At 38.2% G+C, this 19495-nt stretch overlaps 1 protein-coding gene across 2 annotated transcripts in view; it reads left to right on the forward strand.

Annotated features, from left to right (window-relative positions):
• Positions 1 to 19495, forward strand: part of LOC108436281 (potassium voltage-gated channel subfamily B member 1-like) — a 68873-nt gene that overhangs the window by 20569 nt on the left and 28809 nt on the right. The gene's annotated exons all lie outside the window — the stretch shown is intronic.

The following is a 19495-nucleotide window of genomic DNA, read 5'->3' on the forward strand; positions in this document are numbered from 1 at the left end:
CTGAAGTTTTATATATTATATATTCTTAGAGAGTCATCACTATCACCACTGTCAAGAGCCAACACAAAAAAAACAAAAAAAAAAAACATCTCCATTATTTAATCTTGTCGACTGTGCTTTACACTAAGTGAAACTTTCATGGTGAATGGACCTATAGAAATGCTTCAAAATCACTTAATAAAATCTTTTTACCTTAACATAGCAAAATAATGAATTGGAATAAAATCTCTTTACACTGAACAGCGACAGTATATGTCATACAAGACTTAATTATGTTGTCCAGTTGATTGACAGTTGGTTTAACAAAGCTTACATTTAACTTTCCTGCCTACAGAAAGTATTACAAGATAACAAAGCTCTCTCTAGAGTGCATCATGAGGGTACTCCCCTCTGCTCCTGTGATACAGATTTCATTTGATCAATGGGAGTTTGTAGAGTTGAAAGGGAAAAGGCAGCGTCCATGTGTGAGTTCTATTGATTCACCTGCTCCCCATTCCCTTACACCTACCCAATGTGGGAAAGAACATCAGTTGCCATAGTAATGGACCACAGAAGATGTTACCAAGGGGAAGTTGGCTTAGTCCACAGGGAAAAATCAGTTGCAAGGAGTCCGGGTGGATTTCTGAATCAATGTCTATGTTCACCAAGTTCACTTTCTATAGGAATCAGCTATTTAGAAACATGTCCTGGAGTTACACGGAGACAGGGACACCGAAAACAACATGTGACGACTTAAACATCACTGATGGAGCTAGGGTTGGGGAGAGAGAGCAACTTGCCCTTAGAGTGACCTTGCATACATAAGAAATATCAATATCAATAGTAGCTTTCTCTTGTGTGTTATCTGAGGAGCATGTACTGCATTATGCTATTTTGATATTAGAGATCAGAGTCAGATTTAGAGAAGAGAGCATGAATTGAGTAAGACCTACAAATAAATCATCAGAGCTATAAGAAAAGTTTGTATATTTTGTAACTTTAAAGTTCCTTAGCCATATATTAATTAATTCATCCTTTCATTCATTCAATCATTCATTCATTCATTCATTCATTCATTCATTCTCCTGTGGTTTACTTGTGTTATTTTACGTACCAAAAACAGTCATTTCATCTTTAGGTGACCATTTTGTAACCTCTGAAAGGTGGTGAATAGTGTTCATTTACAATAATTTTATAAAGTGTTCTCTAGCCCCTGTGATGATATCTATCAAAGAAACAGGCAGGTTTTTAATGTAGTTCCATCTGAGACACTGCAGATCACAGGTATTTAAGTGTGGTTTTCACCCTTGACATTTATGCACAGAGATTTCTCCATATTCCCTGAATCTTTTAATGATATTATGCACCACAGAGGCTGAAATACCTAAAATCCTTGCAATTGCGGAATGTTAATAAAATTATTCTGTTGATGCATTTTTGGCAAAATGGCAAGCCTCAACTAATCCTTATTTTAAAAAGACTACACATTTTCTAAATGTTCCTATTATACCCAAGAATGATTGCATCACTTGTGTAAGATATGTTTTGAACATTTCACACAGAATGGGTGAATATTTACAAAAAACAACGATGGAACTGATAAGATGAAGCGTCACATGTTTTTGTACTGGTTTCATTCAAATACGAGTGAAAGTAAATTTGAAAATCACTGCTTTCTGTTTTTGTTTGCATTTTACTTACTATCAAAAACTCTTTGTTTTGGGTTTGTACATAGCATAAAATCTTGTTACAAAACAGTGAATTCAAATCTGTTTTTTTGTTTTTTTACAGCTTAGGTTCCATACATAGACTGTATGGACAGACGAGTGAACGGTACATTTGTAAACGTAACAATGTACACACTACATTAAAGTTGAAAGCACTTCTTCACAAAATGACACCTCAACAAAAGTCAGAGAGACAGAGAGAGAGAGAGGGTACATGTGTCTGGGCCTCAACGTCACAGTATGGTTTGGAAGATCCTGTACCTGTGTGTGGTTTGCAGCTCCACAGTGACACATCCTCCCAGGGGACTTCTAAAAATGACTCGTAATGTAGCAATGCACAAATTCTTGAGGCACAAAAAACTCACACATTTCTGTCTCACACCTGCACACAGCAAATCTGGGTTGTGCTGTAAGTGATTTGTGCTGACAGGAGCTGAATCATTTGGTCACGCTGCATCAGGAAGCCTCACAATCGGCTGATTTCCCAGAGGTAGCCGTCCTGATTAAAGGGAACAGCATATGAAAGCCCACTGTCCCACCACTGAAGACACCGCTGGTGCTGTGACATACACCTCAGCACAGAGAGTCAGCAGGGGCAGGCTAGGACCTCTGGAGGGATGTGAGATGGGAGAGAGAGAGAAAGAAAGAGAGACAAAGAGAGAGACTGGTGTTCTGTTGATAACTTCCACAGAGCTGTCCATGTGTCCATGGAAACAATAGAGACATGACATTGGGTTGTTGACACTGTTTTGCAAGTGAGTAACTTTTTCTCAGTTTGTCATTACTTGCTAAATTTACATGCATTAGCATTCATTACACTTGCGAACATTTGTAATGCTCTATAACAGCTCAAGCATTTTTACATGCAAAGCACTTCATGAACTTCCAAATTAACTGAGCCTCATCCCAACTTTGTTGCTGTCATAAGAAAAACCTGTTTTTTCCAAATATAATTTAGAAATGTCAGCTTTCAAAAAGTCTTTCCAAAAGAATCATAAGGGCCCACATCATAGCTCATACCATCATTTTCATATTATATATGAAAACTAAGATACAAAAATGACCCAATTTAAATGAATTAATTTAGTGCAGTTTTTTTACATCATTTCAAAACCCCAGCTTTACATCACATGGATATTTCATGATGGATAGATCAAAAGAAACTGTGCAAAATTATGTGGAACAAAATCTTGTTACATTAAGTTAAAAGACAATTTTCCCTTCTCCTGTAAAGCCACTGTTTAAAAGATGGGAAGTTCTGTTATGACAGCAACTATTTGAACTTTGTATGGTTGTAATAGCTCGACTTTATGCCAAAATCACTTATTCCCAAACTCCCATTTAAGCTCACTGGGCTGTGGAAATAATCACTGGCGGAGGTCCAGCAGCTCCAAGCTTAGTTATACAAGAGTTACTGCTGACCCAAAGGACAGCTTCTATCACTAGCTGGATAACTTTTCTTCTGCTCAGCTGCAAAAAGATTTTACAATATCAGTATTACATATTTAGTAAGAGCATGTAACAAAAGGTAATCTATTAAAAATGTGTTGCCACTCTCTAAAATAGCTGGGTCTGGCTAATTCTTCAGCTGGTGTTTCTTCACAGACACACAATCAGTACAATCACTGCTGTTCGCTACATGGTGTCCTGCATGAAAACCTCTTTTTTTTTCAGGTGCTTATGTTCACATAACACAACAAACAGCAAATGCACTGATAAACTCTCTCAAAACTGGCAAGGCTGTGTCTCTTGCCATTTATTCCTTTCTAGAATAAGTGACAGCTGGGGTGTTATGGGTGAATGAGGCTTTGCATGCATGACATTGTGTGTCATTATTAAAATGTTATGAGCTATAGCTTCATATGCTTTTACTGAGGTCTGTTATAAATAATTGTATTCAACCAGGGACCTTTAGAGGTGAAAGACACTTTACCCATCACCCTCACAAGATTCACCCAGCAGCCTGTTTATTTTCTAAGCCGCTTCTCCCTCAGGGTCTCGGGCTAATAATACAGAATCAAGAAAATGAAGATTACCAACTGAAGAAAATGTATTATTCTTTATATCTGTTTTGGCTGAAGGACATATTTAGACCGACACACTCATAGTTAATGTGAGTGATACTGTATGTGTAAATGCCCTGCAATGGACAGGTGACCTGTCCAAGGTGTTTCCTGCCTTTCCTACCCAGTGACCACTATGTGTGTGTGTGTTTGTAAATGATTTATATCTATACAACACTCTGCAAAATTCAGAGACCACCTTATATTTATTTAATTTCCAGTCAGACCTGCCATTATGTGAAAGTTCATTTTCAGAAGACATTTCTAATAAGATGCACTTGCATAATGAAGAGAAAAGTCAAAGGAAAATATGTGAAAAAAACAGCTGTTTCTAAAGATGGAGTATAAAAATATTAAGAGATTTAGAGAAAATTGAGCCCCTAACAACCACCTGGAAAATCTGGTAGACCACAAAAAATGCACCCATCAGATACTTGAAACCTTTATCGTTGAGAGAGGAAAAAATCAAGCTTCACTCCTGCTTCAAATCTGAAAAAAAAAAATCAACATATTTCTGTCCATCCTTTCCCCGTGAGAAGACCACTGAATGCTAATCAAACAAAAAAGCTGCTGATGTTCTCACAACAATGAACTGACAGCCCTAGAGTCAAGACCTTTGAAAGTGTTTGGGATTACTTAGATTGTGAGATGCAGAAAATGCAACAAACGTCTAAACTTTGGAGGTGTGGAAAAATATCCATGCATTTCTTTCATAAAATGAGGTCCCAAAATGAAACCATAGTGTGGACATGAAAAACTATATATTACATTAGTTTTTGGGGCTTCGTTCATTCATTCATTCATTAATTCGTTCATTCATTCATTCCCTCATTCATGCTGTTCAAATTATCTCTCCATTTTCATGACACTGAAAATGAATGAGTTAAATTAAATAAATGAAGGGTGTTCTCCACATTTTGCACAGTACTCTATGTAAGATTGCAGCCTGTTTGAATGTCTATATGTTCTGTATATAAGCATGAGAAATATTACAGCTGATGTGCATGAGAGAAAGAGGGAGACTTTTCTAGGTCAACACAGGAAAGTGTTGTATCTGGATCAGTTTCTATTTAAAACTATGCAAAAAATACATTCCACTGATATTCATATTTCTTAAAAGGCCATCCACCGTGCAAAAATACATCATAAATGCATTTGACAGTTTGGAAGGAGCACATGTTTGGATGGTCAAAATAAAGAGGCTTATGAAAAGTCTTTAAAGCTATGCAGGGGTTGCCATGGTTTCTTTATATTTCAGCAACCCAGCACTATCATACGGGTCATAAATCTGTATGGTGTCTTGGCAATTAGCAAGCTTCATATAAAACCCACTGTAATGATGTATGCAAATCCAGGAGCATGCAGAAGCTTTGACCCCTCTAGAAGATGAATGTCATGCTATTAAGCAGTAATGATCTCAGGTTTTGCCAGTGTCTCAGCGTGCTCACCTCCGGGCCACCGCTGCTGTACCGCTGCACTGGGCCTTGCTGACACGGTGTTTAACACAGAGAGCATGGTTACCATAGTGAGCTGCTGTCGTGCAGGGAATGCACTCAAGCTAATCAGGAAGCTCCCTTTTCTAGACTGTTCTTTTCTATTCAAATAGTAGGCAAGGAAAAAGTCAAACTCAGCTTCAAAGAGAGTTCAGTAAAAAATGTAATGTACACATTTTACCTCAAAAGCAATCAATAACATGTTAACAGCCAAGACATGTTTAAGGATCAAAATTGGACTCTTTAGTTTTGCACTGGAGCCTTGAGGCTAATTTAGCTAACAAGTAATGGAAGTGTCATTGTACCCTCCCAATTAGCATAGCGCAAACTGCATAACTAAACCATTGCACAATTGTATCAGACAGTGTCAAATTATTAGGTATGAACAGACCAACCGTATGACATATTGTTAACTATAAACAAATCTAAGTACGGATAAAATTCAGGCTTAAAGATGGCCACTATCACTGTTTTCAGGGGGTCATCCCTATGTTCCTAGGGCCCTTTAATTCCACAATGAAATGTCTAGAAAAGAGCCCTAAGTTTCCAGGACCCTATATTTCCAGTGCTTCCATTTAAATTTTCTACATGGTCCTGGGTTTCTGCTGCATGTTGCCTTAGCTTCATAAAAAGGAGTAAAGACCTCAAAATAAATATCTTGTTATATGTTTAGTAAATAATATCCAAAATTTGATTTTGGACATGCTGTTTCCAAATAGATTCATGTATTAAAACACACTCTGGGTGCAAGAATGAGAATCTATTCAGCAATAAGCAGGAAATGTTTTTACTCATGATCTAATTTGAATGGTCTCGATATTAGCAACATTACAACCTATGTGTCAACACCATGACACTCAGTTTACTACTGGGTTTTATGCAATAAGCTACTCTGTTCTGTTAAATGTCTGCTGATATAAGTTTACTTTACAAGTTTGCTACTTGGCAACAACAAAAAAAGGTCATTCACAATACTTAAACCAGATGAAGTCATTATTTAAAAGAGTATGTATGCAATGCTCTGACAACTCAAAAAACAGTTTACATTAGAAAGCTTGTACAGTTAGTTAAATAGCAGACTGAGGCTGGCCTAGCTGAGGATGAATGCATTCCTGTTGACAAAATCTCCCCTCGTTGTCACCTTCAGTAACCCCAGACCCTAGCAATTACCTTAGAAAGCCTTTTATAGTTTTCCTTAATATACTATACTAAGGTATGCCGTATTATATAGAGACCAGAGGGAGCATAGGGGCCAGGAACATGGGAACATAGGCCCTGTTTTAGCTATGGCTATGTAACATACTTTTGTCCATTTCTATAGAGAAAAGTTAACTACATTAGCCTCATAGCTCCATTGCATTTTTAAATAAGCAAACTTTGGATGCCAAACATGTCTTGGCTGATTGGCTACATTTATGATGAGGGCAGAAATTCTATACACTTGATTTTCCACAGAATTATTCCTTTTAAGAAGTAGAGTGACTTCACTGATAGTAAAGCAAACTATGGCATTAAGAATGTATCTTTGATCTGATACAAAGAAAAAATGTCCCTTTTTATCCAAAACAGCTTCAGGTTTTAGTGAAGCAACTGAAAGAATGCTATGGTGTGAGGAGAACTTAGGTGCAAAGTAGTCCATAGCATCCCTGTAGTCAGCATGCACTGTTGGCATAGGCTGTCAGTGCCGTGGCCCTTTCACAGATGACTGTAGAAATGTGAACCCTCGCTTTAACCTTCTTTTACATCTCTTTTTTTACATCCTCCTGTGGCTCTGGGTCATTTCTTTAGAATGCCCTCTCTTTCTCTGTAATTCTCCACTGGCTGCTCCTGCCTCACCATTAGTGGTCCCAGTAGGGCTCTGTCCTCTCAAGCAGACTCTGCCACCCTCTCTGTCTCTGCTCCGGCCCATCTTTGACAGTCTTCTGGGACATCTGTAAAGAAAGTGGACAGAGATGTTTTGGAAGTCTTCTTTCAGTCAACATTAAGTGGGCCAGCATTAGCACGGCTAATGCGCTGGAGTTGTACAAAGTTGGACAGCCTCGAGAGAGCACACATGAAAGTAGCCAGCAATCAAGGAGAAAAAAGCAACATAGAAAAAAAAGAAAAGATAGAGAGAGAAATAGAGAGAGAAACAGACAGAGAGAGGGATAATGAGAGAGCGTATAGAGTAAAGAGGGCCACTGCATCTAGCCAAAGGCACAGTCCACATCCTGACCCTCTTGTAGGCGTGCTCCCACCACGGCACTACTCCTTCAACCTCTCCTTCCTTTTCTTTTTTTCCTTTTTTTTACACTTCGCCCTTTATGTCCTCCCCTTTTTCCCCCTCTATCCCTTGCCACTGTCCATCTCTCTGAAATCTCATCACGCCTCTCTATCTAACCTCTATTAAACTCTCAGTGTGCTCTTTTCATCCATCCTCCTTTAGTTCCACTTTCAGACATGTTAGGCTTTTCTTTTTTTGCCATTCTTTTCTATCTCAATGCACACTCAGCCAACTGTGTAATCAGCATTGCAATGCAGCAGTGCTGACTCAGAAAACATATTAAATATCACTGCTTTTGCAAATCTCTTACACTGTGTTTGTACATCGATATTGATTGGATTTTATAACCGGGAACCAATTGTCTGGATGTCTGTTGTAGGTGGAGATTAATTTTCCTGAAATGATTTTTCATGGCAGTATATCCATACAAAAAAGTAAAATAATCAAGGCAACACATCACTGTACGGCAGTGTTTTTGTGGCTACATGATACCTACATACGCTCATCAACTGACAAAACATTTATAAGGGCTTATTTCATAACCTATCATCCGTCATTAGGGTTGCTTTTGTCAACTTTGAGGTCAAGCTGACCACAATGTCATCCATGTCAGGTGACAGATTTCTTCTGACATTTGGTTAGGCCCTGTCATTTTTGGATGATATTACATAGAATGTTATAACAACTGACTTTGTAGCTTAGTGCATGTCAGTGTTATAATTTAAGCTGATGATGTAACATAGCATAAATCTTATAAATGGTAAAATTACTCACTTCATCAAGGCCTATGAAATGCTCACTTTTTGTTCAACCAGCATAACATGGCAAGCTATGTCATTTTCTCAGCATATTACCACTGTGACATGAAAATCACTTACCTGACATAGATATTACTTGACATGAAAGCTGGCAAATGCAACCTTTATAACAAAAGATGTGTGCTAGAATATTGGAATACTCTGTTATAGTCCATAGGTGGGGCCTTATTTCAGCCACACCCCTGCATTTTATAGCAAGAAGTGAGATTTTATGTTCTTGTCCCACATGGTGAGCAGTTTGATCCCATTATTTTGAATTAAATGTGTCCCAAAGTGTGAAAATCAGTGTGTAATTTTAAGAATTGTCGCTACCGAAACACATTTTCTGCAAGTAACAAGTTTTTTGTTTCATAAAAATATTAGGTTTTATGTGTGTATAACTGTTTAAAGCTGTACTGGATCAAAACCACTAAAACCTTTGGTGACGTTTCAGTAGTGTTATGATTGTTTTGATCATGACAAAATGGAATATTCAATCATCTGTTTAATAAAATAAGCATAAGTAAGGCATAGGGGTCATTCAAAAAGGATTTTAGTCTAAAGTCCAAGACTGTTAAAATCTGAAATGCGTGTTGGCCTCTGGCTTTGAACCAGTGTGGTAAAATGATCTATACACAGTGACTGGCCACTGCATTAGGTACACTCCCTTGTTTCTATACCCGTTATGCTATACCCGTGTGACACACACTAACACCCCCCCACCACATCAGTGTCACTGCAGTGCTGAGAATGATCCATCACCCAAATCCTGTGGGGGTCCTGATCATTGAAGAACAGGGTGAAATGCAGCTAGCAAAGTATGCAGAGAAACAGATTGATTACAGTCCGTAATTGTAGAACTATAAAGTGCACCTATATAGTAAGTGGAGCTGATAAAATGGGCAAAGAGCATAGAAACAAAGTAGGTATACTTAATGAAGTGGCCAGTCAGTGTTAGTATTTCTGTATGAAGTGTATTTTTAGAATATACTGACTTATGAAACAATAACATATATCAATACATTTAATGCATTCCTTTACTATCTGGGTTAAAGCAGTAAAAAGGAACATGTGAATAAGAATGAACACTGCTTGGTGATGTAAAGTGGAAGGGTTAGTGGTGTGTGGGAAATTTAGCTCTCTGCCCAGTGCTCCAGCACAGGCTTCAGAGGTAACTCTCAGAGCAGCTCTGCTCATTAAAACCAAGCTTTGGAAAAATGATGGAATTGGGTTAGCTCAAGTATAGCTTGGTTTGACTCTATCCTTCCTGCCCCAGTCATCAACTTCAGGGATTTTATTGGGAGAAATATTACTTTCCTATGTGTGTTCATCACTCCAGTGATCTTCCTTCGTGTCATCAGCAGTAGCATCCCCAAAGAAAGTAAGGTGATCATTCTAAATTAGCGATCACAATTATTCTAGCTCTCAGCTATAAACAACAGTGCATCCCCAGGGAAGCTGTTTCATAGCTTCAGAGTAATGAAGACCATAGCGAGAACTGTGAACAGCAGATTGATGGTCTAATCAAAGATGTGGCATGGCTCTCTTGAGAAGGCACTCTCTCCAGTAAGAGACAAGAATAGGGATGGGTTCCCACTAGGCATACAACCAAAGGAGGAATTTGATTCAGTAGTGGCAACCTGCCTCAGTTGAATATACCTTTGTATGACATGCTTGAGCTGCTTTGAAAGTGAAGTGCATGACAGAGATTCAAGCTACATTTCAGCAGTAATTTTATATTTGTGTTGACATTCAGTAATACTGCTAAAACTGTTCTTCAGAGTGATGCCTTAGATGAACCACTTTTGGTTTCCTAACTGTTTAATGGGTGGTTCTTCAAAGAACCATTTTTGTAGACGAAATGTGTTGGTGTAAAGAACTCCAGGAAACCTAAATCCATGTTTTCTTTCGAAATAGGCTAATCATGATATTGTGAGTTCACAATATATATGTACAAATATGTGTATTTGTAGATAATGTCGCACACCCTTGCCCTATAGTCTCTTTCTCTCTGTTTGAGAAATTTACAGAGACAAAGCTAACAACCAAGAAAATGCTAACCTAGTAAGCATAACAGAGCTATCAAGCTAGCTTATCTGTCTGCCTGTTGTCCATCCGTTTGGTTGTCCATCTGTCATTATGTTTGTTCATTTGACCAGCCATGGCAGCATTGCCTGGATGCGCGTCCAACAGAAAGTGATTAAGAAGCTTACTTTTTTAGATGTCACCATGTAAAATCTGCATAATGTTTGCAGTGAGTCGTGAACACAGCAGGGTCTACAACACCACCTGCGTTTATAGAGCCCATTTCACTCATTTCTTTCTGCATCTCTCACCTCACTGTTGTGTTTTGTTCTGCTTCAGTGGCGCAACATGCTGGAAGTGATGGACTGGGGCTGTTAATCACACATGTGCATTAGGAACACACCCAGGCAGTTGGCAAATGGGACATATAAGAGTTTTTAAAGCTGTTGTAGCTGTTATCTTTCTATCTTGTTTATTCTTATTCAGACTTTGCCAGAAAATGTGTATAATACAAATAGTTTTTCATATTTTGCAAAATGTTCTCTAAGATTTCAAAGACTTCACAAAATTTGTATGTAGGAACTCTATACAAATTACAGGTTTGTCCTAGAACTGTATCTCCAAGCCAAAGACTAGTTAGCAACTTTTATCTTTAAAAGTAAATAACATTGTATTAACACATATTTGCCCATGTTTTTTTTTAGAAGTGTGGAACACCAGTGCCTTGAAAACAAACTTAACCTTAAGGCCTATTATGATTATCCCATCTAGCCAGCTAATCAGATAGAGGAGTGTGAAACAGATCATAATCATAGACTAACCGCTGCATCAGTTTCTTCAATACATTAACAATTCCTAGTCTCTCTCTCTCTCTCTGCTCATTCAGAGGTCTCATTCAACACTTGATTAAATTGTGTAACATCCATTACGAGCCATTGATCCAGAAGTTCAGGCATCATTTGTATTGGTCTAGCAGAGTGTGACTAATACTGAAGCTTCCTTCAGTGACATTTACATTATGTAATGCTTGTAAGTCTTTTGAAGCAAGCAGTTCAGAGAATAATGCGGTGATGAACTGAATTTGAGAATAAGGTATGGTCCCCTGTTTGTCCCTGCAGCATGTCCTCTTCTTTCTGAAAATCAGGCATGTGTTCAACAAATATAGTGAATCTGTGGATCAACTTCATTTGAATCTGTGGATTGATCTTTTCAGACGTGTTAAAATGCATTTAGGATTGTTCCTCTATTCTTCATCTGATCTTGAGTGCAGTGTTTTTCTAATGCTCGTTTATTGGTTTATGTATATTTTATATATATATATATATATATATATATATATATATATATATATATATATATATATATATATATATATATATATATATATGTACATTGTCTCACAAAAGTGAGTACACCCCTCACATTGCAAATATTTTATCTTTTCATGGGACAACACTATAGAAATGAAACTTGGAAGTAGTCAGTGTACAGCTTATATAGCAGTATAGATTTACTGTCCTCTGAAAACAACTCAACACATAGCCATTAATGTCTAAATTGCTGGCAACACAAGTGAGTACACCTCACAGTGAACATGTCCAAATTGTGCCCAGTTCCTTGGTGTCCTGTGACTCAAAGATGGCCTAGGCTATAAGAAGATCGCTAACACCTTGAATCTAGCTATATCACAGTGGCCAAGGTCATACAGTGGTTATCCAGGACAGGTAACACTCAGAACAGGCTTTGCCAGGGTTGACCAAAGAAGTTGAGTCCACGTGTTCAGCGTCATATCCAGAGGTTGGCTTCATAAAATAGAATGCTGAATGCTGCTAATATGAATGCTGCCAGCGTTGCTGCAGAGGTTGAAGAAGAGGGAGGACAGCCTGTCAGTGTTCAGACAATATGCTGCACAATGCATCAACTTGGTCTGAATGGCCGTTCGTCCCAGAAAGAAGCCTCTTCTGAAGCTGACACAAAAGAAAGCACACAGTTTGCTGAAGACAAGTAGTCCAAGAACATGGATTACTGGAGCCATGTCCTGTGGTCTGAAGAGACCAAGATAAACTTGTTTGGCTAAGATCCACCACGTATGGTGGTGCCCTTGTGAGGGGTACCAAGACAACTGTCAAGCATGCCTACAGTCAAGCATGGTGGTGGTAGCATCATGGTCTGGAGCTGCATGAGTGCTGCCGGCACCAGAGAGCTGCGGTTCATTGAGGGAAATTTCCAACATGTACTGTGACATTCTGAAGCAGAGCATGATCCACTCCCTTCAGAAAATGCGCTGCATGGAAGTTTTCCAACACAATAATGACCCAAAACACACCTCCAAGATGACAACTTACTTGCTGAGGGTAAAGATGATGGACTGGCCAAGTATGTCTCCAGGCCTAAACCCAACTGAGCATCTGTGGGGCATCCTCAAGTGAAAGGAGGCGGAGTGCAAGGTCTCTAACATCCACGAGCTCTGTGATGTCATCATGGAGGAGTGGAAGAGGATTCCAGTAGCAACCTGTGCAGCTCTAGTGAATTCCATGTCCAAGAAGGTTAAGGCAGTGCTAGATAATAATGGTGGTCACACAAAATATTGATAGTTTGAGCACAATTTGGACATGTTTACTGTGAAGTGGACTCACTTGTGTTGCCAGCTATTTAAACATTAATGACTGTGTGTTATTTTCAGAGGACAGTAAACTACACTACTGCTATACAAGATATACAATAAAATATTTGCAGAAGAAGAGAGATCATATATATATATATATATATATATATATATATATATATATATATATATATATATCAAATATCATAGCTGTGGCTCTGGGCTCTGAGAGAAACATATACATGCTTAGCATGCTTACATATAGACACAAGTATCATACATGTCAAACCTTGTAGCTCATTTTGAAAACCACTTGAAAATGTCACCACTTACACTGAATGAACATTTCATGACACATAAACCAATAGAAATTTTGACGAGCAAACCACTCAGATTACCAACCTACATAACGTGTTAATAATGACTTCCTTCCGCTTTAAATTTTACATTTTTAGGGATGCTGTTTTCTTAAATATTCATCAATAACGTACATACTCTTGCATTTCGCTGCTGTGAGAAAAAAAACTTGTGTGTCCATTTTTGTTTTTTAGTTTTTGACATAATTTGAAAATGCCTGTTCCTTTTTAGACTGTGTGTAAATTTAATGAAGAATGGACCAAAATGGAAAAACGTCTGGTTCAATTGAAAAGTACATTAAAATTAAAGTAGTTTTTTTCCTTTTCCTGAAAAGTTATCATTTTGGAGATACACAGTTTTATTCTGACAGCAGCAATTAGGAGAACCATATACGCAGCATGCTATCACACACATGTACTGTTTTTAACTAGCATGAGACAGATATATTATTATGAATATTATTCAATGCCCTTTAAAATCTCTACAAACCTACTAGTTTATCCAGGTATAGATTAATAATAGATACATTAATAATAGAGATGTCCTAGTTTTTATTCATAATGGAAGATCGATTGGGAGGACAGAGTTGTCCCTTAGCATAAACAGCAGACCAGGCTACATTCTACTTCACCTTCACATTCAAGTAATTTTTTAACAGCTACAGTATATCTTGACATTTTGACCTTTACCTCTGCAATACTGGGCAATCTTCTATAATTCCTGTTTTTGATATTTTATTCTTTAGCAGCATCTTCACTTGAATTAAAAAATGAATTCCTTGTTCTTCTTACAGACCTAGACTGGGCCAAACCATGGTTTACACAGGGGCATTGCATTGCAACAGCACTGCATTGCTGTTGGCACTGTGTTTAAACCTTGCCATTAATTATTATTTAATGAATGAAATAAAAGCCTAAATGTCACATGCACAAAAATGTTTCTGGGCCCCTGGAATCATTGTAATCTTCCTCCCCCACTTATAGCACCCATGCACAGATACTTACACACATTCATTTTATATATATTATATATATATTTTTTTTTAGTTATATTAACAGATGTACAGGGCCTTGTGCATGGACCTCATGGACCTCATCAACTCCACATTAAGCACAGGCTTACAGTGCAGTGAGTGGAGTGGAAGGAAAGTGAAGCGCAACAGGGCAGAGTTTGGTAACAACAGGGCCACAGAGCACTGCACTCTCCATGTATGGCAGGGCCTGGCTGAGCCAGCATGCCAGACTGAGAGTGTGTTTACTCTAGTTTAAATGGATGTGGGCAGTGTGCTGTGCGTCACACACAAAAGTGTATGTGGGGAGAGGAAAGGGGAGGGGGGGGTTGAAGTGGTCTGTTAGTTAACCACTGAAGAATAATGTCCTCCTCCATCTTTTTGTTCTCTTATCTTCCCTTCACTCTTACTGTTTACGTTATTTACATGCATTTGAGGGATCACGGCTTCTTCAGCAAACCTTTAATGGTGATACATAGTGCTGCGTATATCGCCTATACAGTACTGGATTCAAGCAGTGGATAGATGAAGTGTATAAAGAGATAAAAATATAGTCAGCGGCTATTTCTGCCATGACACAATGTCATGATGCATTGTTGCATTGCTAGTACGTTTCCTCTCTGGAAAACTGGTTTCTGTCTGGTTAATGTTTACAATACTTTGTAAGGTTCCCTCTGTTATCATTTTAATTAAGCATGCATGATGATATTTTTGCTGCAAACATGAGATCACCAGTTGGCCTATTTATTATTTTTAATTTGGCCAATATGTATTGCAACAATATGACATAAACAACATGAGGCAGATAAGTCCACTAAGGCTGGATGAATGCTGCTGCTACACCTATACTAAAATGTCATGGCATAATTATGCATGGCTCTGACTTTGTAGGTAGCAGTTTATTTGATTAATGTTACTTAAATAGGGATTTTTTATTCAAGACGTTAAATGACAGTTTGGTCCGTTAAAGAGCAAATAATATTGTACATACAACGACCAGCTACTTCATTAAGTACAACTCCTTGTGTCTTTATTTATTTTCTACTTTTTTTCAGCTCTACTTACTATATAGGTGCACTTTGTAGTTCTACAATTACATTACATACTATGCTAGCCCTTTCACCCTGTTCTTCAGTTGTCAGGACCCCCACAGGACCACCATAGAGCAAGTATTAGGGTTAGGGTTAGGGTCGTAGTGTGTTAGTGTGAATTGTGCTGCTACAAGATCAGAGTTTTTAAACACCTCATTGTCACAGCTGGACTTAGAATAGTCCACCAGCCAAAAACATCTAACCAACAGCATCCTGTGATCACTGGTGAAGTACTGGAGAATGACTTACATAAACTGGGCAGCAACAGATGAGCTATTGTCTCTGACTTTACATCTTTAAGACCAAGAAGGTAGGTACGTCTGATAGAGTGGACAGTGATACAACTAACAACTAACCCTCACATCACTCCAGTCCTGCAAATGATCCACCATCCTAATAATATCTGCTCTGTGTTGGCCCTGTGGGGGTCCTGACCACTGAAGAACAGGGTTAAGAGGGCTAACAAAGTATGCAGAGAAACAGATGGACCACAGTCTGTAATTGTAGAACTACAAAGTGCACCTATATAGTAATGGGAGCTGATAAAATGGCTAAGGAATGCAGATACAAGCACTTAATGAAGTGGCCGTTTAGTGTATGTTGCAACTTTGGCTAATATAAAGTACTGGAAATGTACTGGTGGCTTTCATGTGTTTCTTATACCCTATGCAGTTTGAGTTTTGGGTAAAAAAGTTAATAAAAGTGAACAAATTTGGCAAGTTTTGTCTAAAGAAATAGAAATTGGCCATACAAAAATCATGATCGGTGCATCCATAGTTTTAATAATAGAAGAAAACAGAACAGTCCAATCAAAACAAGCTGCTTGTTAGATTTATAGGACATCCTTTTACTATAGAGTACCAGGAAGCTTTTGTTCGTTTAGTATTAACACAACCTTAAATTTCATCTACTGTCAACTGCAGTGACTGGCCCTTGGCTGATAGAGGTACTATATATGTTCTGATACAATTTACAGTTTCCTTCCACTTGCAAATCACTGCTCCTGTTCTCTTTATACAATGATGACACACTGCTACTGGATGGGGGAGAAAGTGGGGGGTGGAAATCTTTGAAATAACTGGGCCTTGGCCACAGTTATAAGAATTTGTGATCATTTTATGTGTAATTTTGATTTTATGTGTAAACAACAAGAAAGTTTGCCAAATAAGCTTTAAACATCCTTAGCAATATACAAACTTCAGCACAAATTACACTAAAAGTGAATGCAAAAGCTCCATATCACTGAACACAATTTACACTTTTAATTTACACCCACAGTGGAGTGAAAATCTATAGCAACCGCACTATGCAGAGCTGTGAGAGCGAAGGAGAAACTCCAGCAAACAGAGGAAAGCAATCAGCAGAAATAGATGGAGTGTGAGAGGGAGAAAACAAAGAGAAAGAGATAGCGCAAGCTTCTGTGTGACGACTCCATGGTGCCCTGCAGAGCTCCAGGTTTTTCCTTACACCTCCAAAATTAATTATTCACTCCAGGGCACAGCATCCGAAAGAGACACAAAATCCTGCTGGAGTTTCCTTTTTCTAGGTCTTATCCTCATGCAGCCCTCATGAGGATAGTTATGTCATTTAGTGCTGGGTCTAATGCTAAACCCTTATCGCCCTACAGCCGACTATGTGCCTGTGCCCTGGTGGTACTCCTAGTGGAAAACGTGTTGCTATAGGCCATTAATTCCCAATTCTGGTCCTGGAGTAACCCTGCATTGCACATTTTAGTTTCTTCACTGCTCTAATGCACCCACTTTACCTTAGGAAGGGCTTGCTAATTAACTGATTAGTTGGACTAGGTGCATTAGAGTATGAAACACAGTGAAATGTGCAGGACAGGGGCTCTCCAAGACCAGAATAGACCTCTGAGGTTGTGTGTAATTTTGTAGTAGGCCTCATGCCTAAATAAGGACTTTGTGTCAGATCCATTTTTGTGAATGGAAAAAATTTATATTGCTTATATTGTCTTTTTCCCTGAATGTCATTGGATTCTCTGAATTACAGGGTCAATGACCCCTTTTCACATTCGCCATAAAGCACTTTCTATCCTGTTTTGACACTTTATTTTGAGTGATTATTTTTACATGAAACAACCACTTAACAGACTCTCAATATTTTGTCAAAAACATGAGGTTGAGTTGAAGTTGAGGTTAGGATTAGGGCCAGGGTTAGGGTTAGGTTTTTGGTAAGGTTGGGTAAGGTTAGGTTTTGCATAATGGAAGTAAAATATTAACAATATTAACATCTACTTAATGTAAGTAATGTATCAACAGTACATAAACAAGATATTTACTTCAGTTCATATTCAGATGTTTCCCTACTGTTACTTCACTGATATGTTGTTGATGTGTTACTGATAATCTATTAAGAGTTTATTAATAATCTACAAAGGACCACACCAGATAAACTGTTACTGAAGTCTCTTGGTGAATTAAGCATTTTCATCAGTAACCTTGGTGGAATATATCCAAATGGAAATGTTTATGATCTACATCTACAAAACCAGAAACAAACCAATTTTCATCGTCATAGGTTAGCAAGCAAGTAAACGTTTATAAAAGTACTTTTGTCAAGTTTAAATGCTGTTTCAATAGTGGTACATTTTTTTTTTTGTTTTCAAGAAAGCTTCAGGTGTGCTGTTTGTTTTATCTTGGTGTGGTCATGTTTGTGGAGAGGTGTTGGTTTCTTTCACAGTATGGGGCTCCCACCTTATCCCTCCCATTTCAGCCCACATTGCTCACTAGCAGCTCAATGCAGAGAACACATACAGAGAGCCAACAGCATCCTAGTTAATCTGACATCAGAATTACAGGGAAAATAAACTGCCTACTACTGCCAAAGCCACTTCAATATGACACTTGACAAAGTATGCTGGTTTGAATGGAGTTGTTTGATGAAGTTGTCAGCCTTTTGAAATCAATTAAATGTGCAGAAGCGTTAACTTGCATGTATCATGTATGTAGAAAGAATTTTGTTTATTTAGATGACATATTAATATTTGGGGAAAATGTACAAGAGCAGAAAACATATTCAGACAGTTTCAAAGTTGTAAGTTAACAAGGCAATAGGAGTGATTTTTGGAACTGCATTTCCTTTTCCCCTTAGACAAAAGTGGCTAATGCTGAACAACAAACTGTCAATGGGGAACCACTGCTATAAGTCTACTTGTTCGATCCAGACTGTGAAATGAACATTTCAGTGGACCAAGTCCAGACATAAACTGGAATGCTTTCAAATGTAAACAAGTAGAAAATCTGCCAAATATGTCTAGAGAGATATACAGACATCAGCTTAAACTCTGTCCTTATTCATAGTTTATTCATAAGTAGCTAATTGGGATTCTGAAGAACTGGCGGATATTTCTTTAGGTGTTGATCAGATTAAGCCCTGGATGTGTCTGCTCATATTCACCCCGATGGTACTCTTCGGGAAATGCTGCTACATGCTCAGTTCAGGCGATTAAATAAATGTTTCAGTGGATCCGAGCTAAGCTTGGAATACTAAAAGTATGTATTTATATGTAAACTACTGAAAAGTCTACCAAATAAGCTTTCAAAAGTCTTCAAAGATATACAGAATTCAGCAGAAATGCCACCTCTTTATCTATATTTTATTCATAAGGAGGTAATTGGGATTCTGAGTTGGCGGATATTTCTTTAGGTGTCGATAAGATTAAGTCTTGCATGTGTCTCCTCACATTTGCTGTGAGAGAAAATCTCGCTAGATAGCGACTGACAAATGTAAAGTGTAAAAGCTCCTAATGCGCCAGGGTTTTTCCCATTTTATCCAATCAGACTCCTTCATTCACGAGGTGTCCCTATCCCTAACACTCTACCTACTGCTTCCTTTCACATATTTTTGTTTTCATGTGTGCACGCTGTCTATGATCATCGCCATGGCAACTACCAGCTCAGATATGAGAGCTGCTCTGCATTTCTAAGGCACAAAGCGAGTGTGTCTCCACATTAGGGGGTGTGTGCATGTGTGCTCATGCCTATAATCCTACTTCGTTAATTACAGTTGCATGATACTTATCTTTAACTAATCTACAATCTATTCATACATCTAATTGCTTTTTCA

This window comes from Pygocentrus nattereri, chromosome 26 (genome assembly GCF_015220715.1).
Source record: "Pygocentrus nattereri isolate fPygNat1 chromosome 26, fPygNat1.pri, whole genome shotgun sequence".
Taxonomy (NCBI): domain Eukaryota; kingdom Metazoa; phylum Chordata; class Actinopteri; order Characiformes; family Serrasalmidae; genus Pygocentrus; species Pygocentrus nattereri.